The sequence below is a fragment of the Topomyia yanbarensis genome, chromosome 1, assembly GCF_030247195.1.
Source record: "Topomyia yanbarensis strain Yona2022 chromosome 1, ASM3024719v1, whole genome shotgun sequence".
NCBI lineage: Eukaryota > Metazoa > Arthropoda > Insecta > Diptera > Culicidae > Topomyia > Topomyia yanbarensis.
This window is the reverse complement of record NC_080670.1, coordinates 71,142,775-71,158,717: the sequence shown is the minus strand read 5'-3', so window position 1 is coordinate 71,158,717 and position 15,943 is coordinate 71,142,775. Positions and strand designations below refer to the sequence as shown.

The following is a 15,943-nucleotide window of genomic DNA, read 5'->3' as shown; positions in this document are numbered from 1 at the left end:
AGGTCCCAGAATCGATTTTTCAGCGGAAGAACGCCCGCCAGCACTTCGAGACTCATCGTATGGGTCGAGTGCATGCAACCCAAGGCAATACGCAAGCAACGATACTGGATTCGCTATAGTTTGATGAAGTGTATGTTCGCAGCGGAGCGAAAGCAGAAACATCCGTACTCCAACACTGATAATATCGTTGTTTGGTACAGCCTGATTAGGTCTCCTGGATGGGCACCCCACCATGTTCCAGTTATTGAGGCTGTAGTTGCGCTGGTTCACGCTTTCTAGAAAATACGACTAGCTCAGTTTTCTCCGTGGAGAACTCGATACCCAGCTGGAGAGCCCAAGCAGACAAATTGTCCAAGGTATCTTGCAGTGGTCCTTGCAAGTCGACGGCTTTAGGACCTGTAATAGAGACTACACCGTCATCTGCAAGCTGCCTTAGCGTGCAGGAATTGACAAGACATTCGTCAATGTCATTCACGAAAAAATTGTAGAGGAGAGGGCTTGGGGAAGGCCCATGTAGCTAAATCGTGATGTCGATAAATCGCCATGCGAGAAATGCATTTGTTTTTCAGACAACAGGTTTAGCAAAAAGTTATTTAAAATTGGTGAAAGACCATGCTGGTGCAACTTCTCATAAAGAATGTTGATAGAAACTGAATCGAAAGCCCCCTTAATATCCAAGAATACTGATGCCATCTGCTCTTTGTTAGCATATGCCATTTGAATTTCTGTTGAGAGCAACGCAAGGCAATTGTTCGTCCCTTTGCCTTTGCGAAAGCCAAATTGTGCATCTGACAGTAAGCCATTTGTTTCGACCCAATTATCGAGGCGAAACAAGGTCATTTTTTCGAATAACTTCCGGATTCAGGACAGCATTGCAATCGGACGATATGAATTGTGGTCGGAGGCTGGTTTTCCTGGTTTTTGGATGGCGATGACCCTCACCTGTCTCCAGTCATGTGGGACAATGTTACCCTCAAGAAACCTATTAAATAAGTTCAACAAGCGTCTTTTGGCAGTCTGGCAGATTCTTCAACAAGTTGAATTTTATTCTATCTGGCCCCGGGGCTTTATTGTTACATGATAAGAGAGCAAGTGAGAACTCCACCATCGTAAACGGTGTTTCGTTCGCGGTATTGTAAGGCGACGCGGCGCGGTAGATTTTCTGTGCCGGGGCGGAATCCGGACAAACCTTCTTGGCGAAATCGAATATCCAACGGTTTGAATATTCCACGCTCTCGTTATTACTGTTTCGGTTTCGCATGCGTCGGGCCGTGCCCCAAAGAGTGCTCATCGATGTTTCTCTTGTTAACCCGTCGACAAACCGGCGCCAGTAACTGCTTTCTTCGCTTTCATTAAATTTTTCATTCGCTTTTCCAATATCGCGTACACTCGATAACTATCAACTAACCCGTCGTTCCGGAAGGTTTTATATGCGGCAGCTTTCTCCGCGTACACGTCTGAGCACTCTTTGTCCCACCACGGGTTGGGAGAACATATTTGGGTATTCACGTCGGGTACTCGTTTCGTCTGAGTTTGAATCGCGGTATCGAGAATCGAGTTGGACAAAAACTTATATTCTTCCTCAGGGGGAAGTACCTGTGTTGAATCCATAGTTTTGGATATCTCAGCAGCGTAGCTCTTCCAATCAATGTTTCGTGTGAGGTCATAGGGAACATTGATTGGTGCCGATGGTCTTGAACCAGTGGTGATTGCAATTACAATTGGTAAGTGGTCACTACCGCGGGGATCAGATATTACCTTCCACTTGCAATCTAACCGTAGTGATGTCGAGCATAAAGATATGTCCAGTGCACTTGCTTGCGCATGTGATCTAGGAATCCGTGTCATTTTCCCTGTGTTCAGAATTGTCATATTGAAGTTGTCACAAAGGTCTTGAATTGTCGAAGATCGATTATCGTCGTACAAACAGTCCCACCCCGTACCGTGAGAGTTAAAGTCTCCAAGAAGCAGGCGGGGCGAGGGAAGGTGTTCAATCACGTTGGAGAATCTTCGATATCCCATCATGGCCCTAGGAGGAATGTAAATAGAAGCAATGCAAAGATCTTTGCCTTTGATTGTTGTTTGACAAGCGACAACTTCAATGCCTGGCGTCGAAGGGAGGTTGATTCGATTGAAGGAGTACCCCTCCATATGAGTCTTCTCGATACAAGCGGATAATGTTAAAATCGTGGAAGTTGAGGTTTATATTAGAAGTTAGCCATGTTGCACATAGGGAAAATGCATCACAATGATTGTAATTTAGCAAGTGTTTTAATGAATCAATTTTGGGGATAATACTTCTGCAGTTCCACTGTAAAACAGTGATTAGATCCGTGATTCCGTCCAATAAGTTAGCCATCGAAGGGTACGATCACTGTAAGGAGGGGCCATTGTTCAGTCAACTGTTTTAAAAATGTTCTTACTGTTGGTAGAATAGCAACCAGCAAGTTTTTCAGAGGATCGGTAATGTTGAAAGCTGTGAATATCCAGTCCAAAATGTCAGAAAATTTAAGGAATCCCGTTTTAGGTTGAGTTTCTGACTGTAAAATTGGAGCACTTGGGGTTTTTGGTGCCCCGGGGAGTGCTGGGAACTCCTGGTTGTATCTCAATTTCCCAAAACCAGGAGGTATTATCTTCGGATTTGTACCAGCACTTCCAGTTTATGAATTATTTTAATTTTGTACCCTTGTTTGGGACAACCTAGGACCCTTACGAGGAAGTTCAGGTGAGTTTTGATTAGGTCTTTTCCTAGAGTTTCCAAGCAGAGCCAAAGAATGCCCCTCGCAAGGGTCGTTAGAGGCGTTATCGTCAGTTGGCAAGAGAGCGAATGGGTTTTCGGAGATAAGTGGAACAGCTCTTTTAAGCATTTCTGCGTAAGAGCGTCTGGAGCGATCTTTGGCGGATCGCTTCAGTTTATCCGCGCGAAGTTTGTACGTTGGGCATGTCAAAAGTGCATGCGGATTCTCCCCACAGTAAACACACTTCTAAGCAGGCCTACTGCAAGTATCATCCGCATGGCGTTCCCCACATTTACCGCACCGTTGCTTGTTGCTACACTAGGTGGCCGTGTGACCTAGCTGCTTGCAATTGGAACAATTCATGACCCGCGGTACAAACAGGCGTACATGTAGGCGAGCTCCTCCCACTTCAACGTAGCTCGGAAGTGCAGATCCGGCGAAGGTTACGCGAAACGACTCGAAATCGAAATCTTAACTGATTGAAGGTTAGGGTCCTTAAAGCGGCCAGCCCCATCATTCATCAGATCATCGACAGTTAGACCCGCATCACTTACCACACCGTCGATCTCCACATCACGAGAAGGATGTAGACGCGATACTCCAGCATAAAGAGGCTATTGCTAACGATATCATTGGCCTGTTTCAAGTCAGTAACGACTACGTGCAGTTTATCTGACTGAACCTTTTTAATCTCGGTTACGGCCGAGTAACGTTTTGTCAGCTCCCGTGCCAGTATACCACCCAAGGACCAGCGGATTCATCCTGGTAAACCTTGACTTGGGGGACTGTGAGACATTGGGGGAAAGTGGGGGAAGTGGATCGACCATAACATCATCTGTCTCCGAATCAGATACACGTTCTTCTTCCCCATAATATTCGTCTTCGGAGCGTGATCCTTCTGTTTGTTCCATTTTGTTGCCGGAGCAACACGCTCGACCGCACTATTTAATTTAAATCAAAATAAAAAATCAAAAACAATTATAAAAAAAATCGATAAGAAAAGTAAAAAACGAAACACTTCACCAGTTGGTTCCTGACGAGCTGGTAGGTGAATTGATCCTTCGTTTGTTTTATCCGTCACCTGCGTGACCTTCACACAGTAGATAGCTGATATAGCACGATTTAGTAACGCACTTCACTGCACTACCTTCACCGATATCTCAGGTAATAATTATCACTCGCGGGACTGTTTATTAGTAGTGCTTTACTGCAGCCTCTGCCACAGCAAGCACCTTCGTACTGCCGAAAAAATTAAACCACACCGGAGAGAACAAAAAGCACTTGTTTCTCGGTACAACGTTCGGTTACGAATGGCTGTTGTATGATGTTGATGAGCGCTGATTGACCAGGATGAAGCAGCTCGATGTGCATCGTCCTGATCAGCATCGTCGTGTCGTGATGGGATCCTTATCGGGCAATATGATTGGATGCTTTGATGCATATGGCAGCTTGGAGTGAATGAGTCGGCCTCCGACTCGGAGCAAGCCATCCTGAATGAATTGTCGAAGATTCCCGATTCGCTTACGCTTAATTCTTATTGGACTGAAGGCGTTCAATTTCGTCTACCAATTGAACGTGCTGGGAAATCTTGATAAGCACCTCAGTCGAGCGCTGCAATTCTCGGATGGTCAAATTCGGAGCGACAATACGATCAAGGGAATACTTCTTCTGGCAGTTGTTGAAAAACCTCAAAACATATGCCATGATGCGTTGTACTTTGCGAAAGCTGCTGAATTTAGTAACAAACGGGAAAAGTTCAACCTTCACAGCTGGCGTAGCGATGACTAATTTTATCTCTGGAAGCAGCTGATCAGGAACTTCTTCTGGATCTTCTAATTCGTAGTAGGCTGATCTAAGTAGCTCGGGGGCGTTCCAAAGTTCGTTGTTAAATAATTGTTCCGGTAGTTGACCTCGCTCTACCACGTCAGCAGGATTGCTTCCCGAGCGAACGTAGCACCACTTGTAGTTTCCAGTGGTTCTCTAGATCTCTGTCACGCGATTTCGCACAAAAACCAGAGCACAATTTCTCGAAACGTTATATGTATGGCTTTTAGTATCTTTTCCAGTAGGCGAATTAGCAGTAGAGCAGCGCACAATTCCTTCTTCGGGATGGTTATCTCATGCAGTGGTGCAACCTTTGATTTGCTGCTGAGTAGTTTCAATTAAGCCGAACCATCGGCGGAAATACTGCGCACGTAAAGACAGGCACCATACGCAACGGCAGAAGCATCAGCAAACCCATGAAGTTCGAAGGCCACCTACTTTCGGAAAAGTCACGCATCGTGGCACCTGAATGAAATTTAGGTGGGGCAGTGATACTTGCAACAAACACCATTGTTGCTGGAATTGTTTATCCATCCTGCGTTGGTCTTCCATAGCCGCTGCACAGAGGAGTATTATTCTAATCCAACATGATCGGATTCCCAGATAGGTACTATACAATTTGGAAGCCTTGTTTGATTTATTTATTTCATTTACAACCAGCATGAACCGTTAGAATTGGAATAAAATAAAAGCGATGAATTCTCGTAAAAAATGTCAAGATATTTACTTTCATGTATCTAAGAACCAGTATTTTCTATCGGCTAATCGTAAAGTATCGACTAAACCCATTGGTATGCATATTCAAAATTGAAATTAACTACATATTTCAATGAATATGACAGTTATAATCGAGCTGAATATATTGTACAATAGTTCCCAAATATTTTGGTTTTATCAAGTGATATTATTTTTTATATTGTAACGACATGTAATTAGCAAGGGACTGGAAGGTGAAGTATTTTTCAAATATTAAGAGCAATAGTACTCAAGGAAGAGCAAGGATTTGAAGTAAGAAAGTTTAGAAAAGCGTGGAGTAGGGTCAATGAACAAGCTTAGAGTTTCCCGGCTACTTAACTTTTTGTCTTCTGCAACGCAGGAGTCAGGATCTTTTGGCATTAAATGCGAATCACCTGAGTCTGCGGCATGTCCGAACAAGCGTAGTCAATTTAATGACTTTGCTGCCGGTACCGAAAAAGTCGATTTTCATAAAAAAAAATTTTCGTGATTACATAAAATCTCGACGATTCATGCATTTTACAGGTGTTTGGCATCAAAAATACGAATTCGATTTCTGAAATTTCATGGGGTCCCCCCTTTGAAAAATTTTTGAGTTCCGGCTTATATGGGAATTTCATATGTGACCGACCGGACGGTTCATTCTATATTTCCGGAACCATATAAGCGATCCGTGCAAAATTTTATAGACATCTGTGGGGATAATATAGCTATCATTTGGGACTAAGTTTGTTAAAAACGGCCCAACCATTTCCGAGAAACTGATATGAGCTTGCTAGTTTTGAAAGATGGCCGCTTTTCCCGGGCACTTCCGGAACCGTCTATGGTGGTCAATGTAGTCAACGAAAGTTTGTTTGGCCGTCGGTAACCTAGAACTGCAAATTTAAGTTGTTTGAGAGACATTTTAGCGAAATTTTTACCTTTTTTGCTTTCATCGGAGTATCGGTTTGAATCACAATTTGCTATGTGATCGCATGTCACAACCTGTAACTCCGGAACCGGAAGTTGGTTCGGGATAAAATTTAACAGTCATTTACGGGGACGCAACATCTTTCATTTGAGACTAAGTTTAGTTGATTCGGTCTAGCCATTTCCGAGAAATCGATGTGACTGTTATTCTGAATTTGGATACTTCCGCCGGGGCTTCCGGAACCGATGATGGTGGCCCATGTGACCAAATAGACTTTGAATGGCTGTTAGTGACTTAGTACCACAAATCGAAGCAGTTGTGGTCACATTTTGGAAAAATTTTCACCATTATACATTCATTGCAGAATTTATTAAAATCGAATTAAATTATTTCTGCGTGATCGTACTCATCACCCTGTAATTCCGGAACCGGAAGTCGGATCCATTAGAAATTCAATAGCAACGTTACACCTTTCATTTGGGACTAAGTTTGTGAAAATCGGTTCAGCCATCTCTGAGAAAAGTGAGTGAGATTGTGTTCGCGTAGACACACACAGAGGCACATACACACACATACATACACACACAGACATTTGCCGAACTCGACGAACTGAATCGAATGGTATATGTCACTCGGCCCTCCGGGCCTCTGTTGAAAAGTCGGGTTTCAGAGCAATTGCAATACCTTTCTATTGAGAAAGGCAAAAAGGAAAAAAAGTGATATTTATGTTTTCACCATTTCTCACCTCAAATTTCAATATCATTTGATGAATCAATGTCCCAGTAATAGAATCAAGAGTAAAATTGCTGCCACTTTCTGCAATTTTGTGTTTAATAGGTATTTTATAAAACGATGTTTTATTTAGTTTCATTCCATTTATTTACGCATTTTAAGAATTGACTGCTTTTTCAATTTATTCAATCGATTATTCTACTTGCAAAGAATATATGTGCAAAATTTGAGCGGTTCATTCCAAATATTGTAAGAGATACAGCGTTTTGAACGAAATAGGCGGTAAACGAATCACGCGCAGCAAGACGGTCTCCTTTGCTCGGAACGACGCTTTCGAATCATTCGGGCACTGTTACAGAAAGTTATAACCGCATCTTAACCCTTTCATGTCCAATTTTTCTCTAGTGCATGTAGGGTCTCAAAACTATTTTTCCTTGAAAACGATGGGGCCAAGAAACACGGAAAGCCTATTTTCATAAAGATAGGTGCTTCCATGGCAGTGCTAGAAGCTGGTCAATTTTTACTCTTACAATAATTACAATAGTTCAATTACGTGGAAAACGTAGCCAACTACAGTCTAAATTGGTAAGTTTTATCAGTTTTCAATAATATTGCACCATAACGAAGATATATGAAAAAATCATTTTCGTCGCTCCATCGGAATCCAATTAGGCTAATTGCAATAACTTCAGTTCTAGAGCTGATCCTTGTAACTGTTAATACTCAAATTAAAGGCAATAATCACATTAATTAGTCTTACTCGTTTTTGTGAGCAAATCTCGCCTCAATCAAAAGTTATAGCTGTTTAAAAACGTTGTTGTCCACAAACAATATGGGCATGAATGGGTTAAGATGCATACAAACATAATTAGAATATAATTCCATATGAAAACTACTTAGCACACCTTATTACACCGGTTTCCATTCATTAACGTTTCTTTTTTCGTGTAACAAGTCATAATTATGCTTTTGGCCAGCTTTTTGGTACGAATACTCTTCTGTGCGCTGCATCAGAATCTTAGCGACCACGATCACCGGTGAGAACAACTCCAATGGATCGAAAAACCTTGCAATCTCGGAGTAGGTGATCCGTTTGGTCGCTGGTCGAGCCGGCGTTGACAAAGGTTGATGTTGATGAGCAATGAGAAGCTGATCGTTGCTCGGATCCCACAGTTAGCCAAGAACCCTTATTGCTTTGTTGGCACCATATTCCTGCAAGGTGAGCTGCTTATCACGCTTCTCGACTGGAATAAACTGCATAAACTCATTCGAGGTGAAGTACCATTTGTGACTTGATATGGAGCGGATACTGTACCGTACGTAACAGTATCCAGTTCTAAAACACGTAGCGGTTGAGTTGGCTGCTCTCTCCAAAATATTCTCTGGTAGCACGTGTCTTCCGGAGCCACAAGTATTTTACGATACATTTTCGTTATGTCCGCCGTTATGTGCTTCTGGAAGCATGGTGGAAAATAGATCCCTCTGAACAATGGGACAAACCTTTAGTACTTCATTGAGCGGTAGCTTTGGTGACGATGACTTGGCGCTTGCGTCGAACACCACACGACACTAGGTGCTGGAGCTATGCGGTCGTAGAACGGCGTGCTGTGACATATAGCACATTGCCCGATTGTATTGATCATTGGACTCCTTCAATTCGTGACAATGTTCAAGAGCCTCGTACTCGCGAATGAAATCAACATACTGGGATCGAAGCTCGGCGTCACGCTGCAGTCGTTTTTCATGCATCAGGAATCGTTTTAAAGCTAAGACACGACAATCGTCAATCTGGCTGACATTTTCCTTCAGAGGTAGGCTACCAACAAATCGTCCATTTGGATTGCGATTGTGCGCGTAATGTGGAAAGGAAATGTGTTTCACATGACTGCTCTTCTACAGACAGCGGTGTAATATCGGGAACTTCTTCAATGTTCCAAAACTGGTGCATCAACTTTTCCACACGGGCGATGGATGCGACATTGGATTGTTGAATGTCTACGTTGGATACGATGGTATCGTTTATCACTCCAGCGACCACCCATCCAAGGTAGTCTCTCGCAATTGTGGCAAGTTGTCGGCGAGAGTTAGACAACCTGGTTTCAGTAAGTCGAAGAACAGCTCAGCTCCGAATAGCATGTCGATCTTCTCAGGCTTATGGAACTCAGGATCAGCCAAATGAATTTCTTGGGGGATGTTCCATTCGGTGACGTCAATCTTGGCAGATGGAATTGTGCCTGTCCAGTAGGACAACTCTAAAAAAAAGTATGTATCCAAAGGGTCAACACAATTTCTTAAACGTTTTTCGGTTTTCGAAGAAATGTTGGAAGTGTATGAAATAGAAAATTTATAATGCTGAGAAAAATGTTTCGATCACTAATAGTTAAACTTTTTAACGTAACACTCTGGGACTCTCCTTGCTGCATACAAGGTTTTGCTTATTTTTGCTACATATAAATCCCTTAACTAACATTTTCACCACGCGCGAAAACGCGTTTGATGAAATATTTTATTATAAAAAATCTATTTAATTTTTAATGATTAGTACAAGGCCCCTCTGAAAAATTTCGCGGAAAAAACGCAACATTCAAATCAACAAGTGTCAACAAAGAATTTTTTTTATCAGCTTAAAGTATACAACTACTAGAAAACTGAAGATAGCTTCTCACATAGAAGAGAATTAATAACCAAACTAATAACTCTATACATGAATAATAGAAAATATTCAATTTATCAATTTTGCTAAGGATACTACATAGCATAGCATAGCATGAACACTTGCACAAATCGTAGGGTGGAGTTGCAGAATTGAGCATATCTATTAGGGACCATTCATAAATTACGTAACGCAAAAATTGCCCAAAATTGACTCCCCCCTCCCCCATGTAACAAATTGTCACAAATTTCTTTATCCCCCCCTCCCCTATTACGTAACAAATTCCTTGAAAAATTTTTTTTTTCTTCGGTGAAAACATGTTACGTAACGTTCTAGCTTACTCCCCCTCCCCCTATGTCACAATATGTAACAACTTGTCGAATCCCCTCCTCCCCCTAAAAGCGTTACGTAATTTATGAATGGTCCCTTATCATACCAGTTTTCGCCACGATCTGCAATGACGTAGACCCGCTTATTTCCACACACCTGGCTACGTCCTTACAAGCGTTTTTATTTTGATAATAGTCCGATCATCTACTTATTGAAAACGCTCGGAACCGAAACATTTTTCATAGATGACGGAGATAACAAAAGGCGAATCGAATGTAAACCTATATTGAAAGTTATATCAATACTAATAAAATTATCAATGCATACGCAGCTCTCCTGAAAATAATATAATCAAAATATCAAGGAAAAATCTCACTGGGAAATCCGTGGTGCCTTCACAACTTCCGGCGGATTGCCGGTACACGTGGGTCTCCTAACAGTCGGCGAGGGACTTCTGAACCGCCGTCTGGACTTCACACCAGCACGCAGAAGCAGTCCCAAAAACAGGCAGATCAAACAAAACAACTAATAGTCTCTCATTGGTATCACGTGGGAAACTTTCCTCCCGGGAACGCAGAATTACTGTTTTTTTAAATAAAATGCACAGCAGAAAACTGATAGCGAAATGCCGTTCTACTCCAGACGAGAGCTCGCCTACTTCCTCATCAATTTTGCTAAGGATACTACAGTACGAAAATCGAGCTATGTCTTATTGTTATTGAGAAGATTGCGGTTTCAGCGGAAGACATCAAATGGCGAACTAAACACCATGTAAGACAGAGTACAGTTATCAAGCCATAACATAGAGTAGTCGTGAAATTATAGTTGTCTACAGATGTATTTAGGAGCAGTTACTTACTGGTGGAGCAGATCTTCAATGTCACTTGCAGTGCATACCAGTATGCATTGAACTCTGCTGCCGGCAAAGCCTCGAATGCCGCAGAGGATCAAGGGCTTCCATAGTACTAACAGCATTGTGCCCAAGTGCAAAACGACAAAAAAGAGCCTTTTGATTGCAGACCTTCTTTTCGGCTACCTTTTTGCTATCGCTGGGGAGAATCGAACGGATATTCAATCCGAACTGAATTCAAGCATTGTATCGCGACACATACTTCCTTGGCCATTTGTTGGTTACGTCAGACAATCTTCCGCGCTGCTCAGTGGCAATGTACATACATAAATTAGGTCGTAGCTTGCTAAATATTTATCAGCTGTAACAATATTCAACGAATTGCTAAATATTTATCAGCTCTAATAAAATAACAATGATATTCCCGTTTTTATAATATTAGTGATAGGCTAATTTAAAAATATACTAATTTGGAGTGTTTATATATGTTGTAGCCCTGTGCGCGGGCAGGTCAGGAGTCTTGTTGATCAAATAAAAGACACTCGCGTACAGACTACATAAAATACTTTTAATAACGAAAGGTTAAAATAAAGAGCATGTGCTCAACGGACTGACTGATGACTGACTGGTTGATAAGTGGTTTCCGCTTATGGCGGCATCTCGGAGTGACAGCAAGACTGTCACTAGAGAGCCTAGCGCAGAGAGTGGCGGATGGCAGGGCAGAGTTGCTATCCCTCCAGTTTAGTTGTCTCCAACATCTCCCCTCTTAATAAAGGTGGAACGGGTCAAACCACTGCGGCGCTCTTCGAACTCTCGAAGATCGGCGTGGTAGTGCTGCCACCGGATCTGCTTCAACTGCTGACTCAAATTCGGAAGATGTTGCATGTGATGACGAAGACAGTGGAGAAAGTGATGGACTAACCACCGATTCAGGCGGCTGATCACAACGAGGTGTCGACGATGCACATTGTGAGGTGGTTGGCTGCAGCGTCGATGATGACTGTGATGTTGTATCAGTTGGTAAGTTCGGCAGCTTCCACACGTCCAACAGAATATCCAAAGGTAACTGAGCATATCTGGTTTGCTGTCCTACTGTGTTGGTGGTTGATCCGGTTACAGTTCGACTACGGAGTTGATTAATATGCGAACGTAGCATTCGGCGGTCCTCCACCCAGATGTTGTACATCACGTCACCAATTCTTTCGACGATCACACCTGGAGACCATTTCCAACTGTTTCTTGCATATACTTTGGCAAATACTGGATCATTCCGACTGAAAAATCTCAACTGGCTGTGCTGCTTCTCGATTGGCTTCGGTTCAGTCGCAGGGGGCGGCCGAAGTAGTTCGAGACAGGTTCGGATCTTGCGACCAAACAAAAGTTCAGATGGAGATTTGCCTTCAGGAGCCGAACGGTTAGGTGTGCTTCTATAAGCGAGCAAGAAGGTATCCAACGCATCAGTAATTGATCCTCTACCCTCTCGGATTTTCTTGACGGCCCTTTTGAAAGTGTCTACAAAACGCTCAGCTTGGCCGTTGGATTGTGGATGAAAGGGGGGTGTCGTGATGTGCTCGATACCGTTGATTGCGCAAAACTCAGCAAATTCCACGCTCGTAAATTGGGTACCGTTGTCGGACACTAGAGTCACTGGCATACCAAGTCGAGCAAAAAGGCCACACAGGATGCTGATTGTAGCTGTAGAGGTGATTCTTCTGGTTTGCACAATCTCTGGCCACTTGGAGTACGAATCCACTGCAATGAGGTAATATTCGCCTTCGATGGGACCGGCAAAATCTACGTGAACACGCTGCCATGGGCCGGATGTTTTCGGCCACGGTACAGGAGCAGCGCAAGGAGGGGACCTGGAAACGGATGCGCAATGCTGACACGCCTTTACATAACCAATTATATCATCATCTATGGAGGGCCAGTAGACGTAGCTTCTGGCGATTGCTTTCATCCGCTGCATGCCCGGATGTCCACGATGAAGCTGGTCCAAGCATCGTTTTCGATACTGCGATGGAATGACGAGTCGTTCAGCAAACAGAATACACCCATCAACCACAGTAAGTGACTCCTGCCTGGAGTGAAACCGCTTAAGCTCCGGATCGACGGTTTTTGATGAAGGCCAACCGTCTTGTATGTACCGGAAGACTTTGCGAAGCAGTGGATCAGCTTGGGTACTCTGTGCTACGACTCTGAAACTGAGAGGTAACATATTAACGGTATCTGCGGCTACTGACCTTACATCTTCTTCGAGGATAATGCTCGCAATGACGTAATCCTCCTCTGGCTTAACGTGTTGGTTGATTAGACGAGACAACACGTCAGCGTTGCCAAATTTGTCGGTTGGCACGTATTCAATGTCAAAATCGTACAATAGCAGATTGAGGGCGAAACGTTGTAACCGGTTTGCCGTATACATCGGTATACCCTTCTTAGAACCAAAAATTCGAAGCAGAGGAGCGTGGTCGGTTTGTAGGCGGAATTTCCTACCGAAAACCATTTTGTGGAACTTGGTGACTGCAAAGATGATTGCTAAACCTTCGCGATCGGGCTGGCTGTAGTTTTGTTCCGCTTTCGTGAGCGCTCTGGAAGCATGCTGAACAACCTTGATGGACCCATCGGGGAATTTGTGACTGATGGTTGCTCCGAGGCCAACGGATGATGCGTCAGCCGATACTATAATCTCCTGCTTCGGATCGTAGTGTGTCAGCAGAAGTCCCGAGGAGAGAATCTGCTTGAATCGCTCGAACGCTTGCTGGCACTCCGAATTCCAGACGAACTTTGTCTCCGACTTCAGCAAGTTGTCGATCGGATAGCGCAACTGTCGCATGTTGGGCACAAACTTGCCGTAATAATTGATCGCCCCAAGGAAAGAGCGAACACCTGAAATGTCAGTGGGAGGAGGTAGCTTGGTTATTGCCTCAACTTTTACTGGATCAGGTTGCAATCCACGTCGGTCGAATAGATGGCCCAAATAGCGTATCTGTTGCTTACTGAAGCTGCACTTTTCGGCTCTGATGGTAAAACCAAAATCCTGAATCCGCTGAAGAACTGCTTCCAAATTACGGTCGTGCTCCTCTTGTGTTTCACCGCCAACGATGACGTCATCGAGATAACCAGAAGTGCCCTTAAGGCCGGCTAGCATGGTATCGATGAGCTGCTGAAAGGCACCAGGTGCTACCTTTACACCAGGTGGAAGGCGGTTGTAGTGGTAAAGACCACGGTGTGTGTTAATTGTCAGCAAATGACGGTACTGTTCGTCGATTTCCACCTGTAGAAAAGCGTCCGAAAGATCAATCTGGCTGAATATTTTGCAGTTAGCCAGCTTGGCAAAGATGTCTTCCGGGAGTGGCAGTGGATACAGATGAGGCTGCAAAGCGGAGTTTAGACCTGTTGAATAGTCTCCGCAAATTCGGATGTTGCCATTTGCTTTGCGCACTACGACGATCGGCGCTGCCCATTCCGAATAGTCGACCAGTGTGATGATATTGAGTTTTTCTAACCTGTCCAATTCCTGGTCGACTGCGCTGTACATTGCATACGCCACCGGACGCTTGGCACAAAAAACAGGCTTGCACTGTTCTTTTACCTCAAATTTAACTTTGGTCCGGTTGCACAACCCGAGCTTTTCGCTGAACACTTTTGGGTAAGTAGCTTTGAGAGTTCCACTGGTGGACGGGGTACTAGTAACTTGGCAGCAAAAAGTATCCATTGGTATGGACCACAAATGAAAACTATCGACTAAATCAGATCCAAGCAGGTGTAGTGGTTTCTCGGTGACACGAATTATCTGCGTGCGTGTGTTTTCGCCGATAGTGATGTCACAGTTAAATTCACCATCAAGTGGCAAAATGTTTCCAGATGCTGCCTTGGCTTTTACTGTTGCTGGTGACAACCTTGGGCTGCCAATTTTCTTCCAGATCTGCTGGCTGATGACGGTAATATCGGAAGCCGTATCCAACTGAAGACGAACCTGTGTTCCATCAAGGGTAACGGAAACGAATCTCCTTCGCTTCTGCACGTTGCACACATTAACGACGACCATTTTGCTTGCCACCGAATGATTACCCTTTCTCGATGAACGTTGTGACTTTTTTGAACTGTTGCAGTAGCCTTCACGATGTCCAAACTGCTTACATTCAGAGCATTTGTGGTTTTTGAAGGTACAGTCCCGTACGTAGTGAAATGCACCGCAAAACCAACACGGTGTATCAGGTTTTTTCCTCGTGTCGTTTGCAGCAGGCTTCGAAGATGGCTGATCCCGTTTGTTGAACCGTTTATCAGAAGATCGCTGCTTAATGACATTCACTTGACCGAAACATGTGGCTGACTCGATCATAGCATTGTCATGTTTGAGGTTAAGAAGACGCTGGCATTCTTCCGCTAGCTGCTCCAAAGTGACGCCATTGTTTTCCTCAATCCTGGAAAGCAGCCGTGTACGGGTTTCTGCATCGCTTTCTGCTTTCAATCCGCAAACGTATGTCAAGCATTTAAACTGCTCTTCCGATAGCTTTCCCAGCTCAAACTCAACGCAGGCTTTATTAACACGGCAAGCGAAAGCAATATGGTCTTCAGTCGGGTGCTTGGCGATTTGCAACGTTCTATACCGCCTGCTTATTACCGACTCTTTCGACCCAAATAAATTTTTCAGCTTCGCTACTGATTGGGCAAAGGTGTGTTCTTTCTGAAGTTTCGGTAGAATAAAGGAAACATACCTTTCATGTTCAACTGCGCCCAGCTTTCGCAGCAGTAACCTGACTTTCGCTTCGTCGTCCAAACGAGCGGCATCTTTCTCGAACAAATCTTCATACCTGCTGTACCAAGCCGCAAACGTGACGCTATTGTCAGCGTCGTAGCGAAATTCCTTCACGTTGCCTGCCAAAGAGTCAAGAATTTGCTCTGGGTTGGGTGGTACTTGTACGTGGATAGATGAAACTGCACTCCGGAAAAATGCTTGCTGCTGCTCGTCGTTTTGCTGCTGCCGCTGGAGAAACTGTGCCATTAGCTGCTGGTGCTGAAGCTGCTGTTGCTGCATCAGGTGCATGAACTGCACGATTAGCGGATCTGCTGCTGGTGGGACCTGCTCCCGGTCATTATCATGTGGAATTTGACCATTCTCCATGCTTCTTCTCCGTTTTTTACGCGGGGGTGACGGAATTTTGAGG

The 15,943-nt window shown here is 43.9% G+C and overlaps 1 protein-coding gene across 2 annotated transcripts in view; it reads left to right on the top strand.

Moving 5' to 3' along the window:
- Window positions 1–15,943, top strand: part of LOC131677890 (uncharacterized) — a 129,479-nt gene that overhangs the window by 110,507 nt on the left and 3,029 nt on the right. The window lies entirely within an intron of this gene.